Raw genomic sequence first — 2,380 nt, 5'->3', positions numbered from 1 at the left:
AATTAACTCTTATCAATTACTAAACGAATATAACATAAACAAAACTTTACAATGTAACTGTTATATATCTGTATTTGGTCCCAATTCTGGGTCCCAATTCAATTCTCAGTTGAATTCTCAATTGAATTCTCAAATGCGGTTTCCGCAAAAATTCGCATGTAAGATCTCAATTGAGATATTTGTATCTGATGGAAATAATTTATTGAAAATATAATGAACTTTTGCTGAAATGCTTTTGAAAAGTATTCACAATTTTGGTTTTCATTATAATTTCATTAATATTTCGTCGATAATTTTTCATTCAAAATGTGTAGAAAAATTCAGTGAAAAATCATTATTAGTTAAAATAGATTGAGAAAAGTATAATGAACTATTATTTTGTCTAAATAATAAAAAAAACTGTCATTTCATATTTTGTATCGTTTCATTTATTCGTGAGATTCGTACGTGATTCGATCCCGTGTCACACGGTCACCCATCTTTAGATGACTATGCACTACTCAATGCCTAATCTCAACAATCGTGCTGGAACTAGTAATGCCAATGCGATGTAACGATAACGTGGTAGATTATATTTATATTATACTCTTACAGCGTTCAAAAATGTAATGACATATTTGTCGATAAATGTTTCAAAGGACGTAACAACACATACGTAATTACAATGCGATTGATATTGACACAATGTTGTATAACTAATTAAATTTAAACATACAACGTGCTCGCAAAAGAGAGAAAGAAGGAAAATTCTCTTTCTTTTGCGAGCACGTTGTATGTTAAAGTTTGATTAGTTATACAACATTTTATCAATATTAATCGCATTGTGATTGTTGTTATGTCCTTTGAAACATTTACCGACAAATATGTCATTACATTTTTAAACGCTACAAGAGTATCAAGCGACACGTAGTGTCATGAAGCCAAGTGCAAGCGCGAAGCATGGCGGCCTACCGTGTATAATAATATATAATAACGCGACGACTTTAGTTGGACGTAGGCTAGATTTTCGGTTCGGATATAACGGCTGAATTGACGAATTTCTAGATGGACTTAATCGATTCCTTGAGTTTACATTTCTCCAGAAAACTGTCTTTACTGTCTTTACTGTCTGAAAAAATTCAGTTATATGTTACGAATTCTCAATTGATTTTTAGGTGCAAAAAGAATTTTTTTCACTGACCTGTGAAGAATAAAATGTGAATATCTCACATGAGACAAGTTTTATGTTACAATTATGAATACATACATTATAGACGAAGATTTGGTGAAAATTTATGGAATTAGAGCGATTAAAAAGTACATTTTCATCACTTTGAAATGTTTGTATTTTAAATATTGTCCAATTTTGTATTTTAAATATTTTTTAATATGGATAATTTACATTTTCTGAGACAATAAGCAAGATTCGTACAATCTTTAAACTGTCTTTGGAATTTTTTGCACTTGATGGATTACAGGAAAAAATATACAATTAGGCACACACATATACATATGCACACACACTCGCTTGGCATGATCTGGTTTACGTGAAAGTAATACGCAGCGGCTTTGCTGCGATAGAATGAACGAATTCCGTTTCATTCTGAAACGTTATTTGTATACTTTTAACATTAAAACCCGACTTTTATAACAAAATAAATAAGTATATTACATGAGGGAATCAGAATTATAAATTTTTTTCAAATAAATATAAAGTATTGTTTGATTCCTATTCAGTGATCAATTGACATTAAAAAAATACATTTAGCTCTGAATATAGAATATGGAATATGTTCAAAAAATGGGAAAAAGTACAGGTTAAGCGATTAACAAATATTTAAAAAAGATTAATAAAAATTGATTCTTTCTATATTTGTACATTATTTTATTACTCGTTACATATTCAATATTGAAGGTAAAAAGCGTTTTACACAGTTTATTGATCATTGAATAAGAATCTAACAATATTTTATATTTCTTATAAAAGAAATTAACAATTCTCATTCCCTCATGTGATGCATTTTTCATTTTTTAAAAAAAGTAGGCTTTTTGTGTTAAAGGTATGCTAATAACATGTTACGATTAAACGACATTCGTTTATTCTATCGCAGCAAAGCCGCTGCGTGCTGCTTTCACGCGTGAGCAGAATCATGCCAAGCGAGTGTGTGTGCATGTGTATACGCATGTGCTGAAATGTATATTTTTAATTACATATAATAAAGTAGCACGTATGAAAAACGTTATTTTATCAATAGTATTTCTGTAACATGTAATGCATAAAGTAATATACAGCATTGTTTACAAAATAGTTCGACATCACACACACATATCGAGTACGATATCAGTTACCCAATTTTTCCACACTGCAATGTCCAGACTATTCTCTCTTCACAGGTACTTA

This window comes from Odontomachus brunneus, unplaced genomic scaffold (assembly GCF_010583005.1).
Source record: "Odontomachus brunneus isolate Ranch 3 - 2012 unplaced genomic scaffold, Obru_v1 Obru_scaffold_227, whole genome shotgun sequence".
Taxonomy (NCBI): domain Eukaryota; kingdom Metazoa; phylum Arthropoda; class Insecta; order Hymenoptera; family Formicidae; genus Odontomachus; species Odontomachus brunneus.
The sequence above is the reverse complement of the archived record's forward strand: the minus strand, read 5'-3'. Positions refer to the sequence as shown.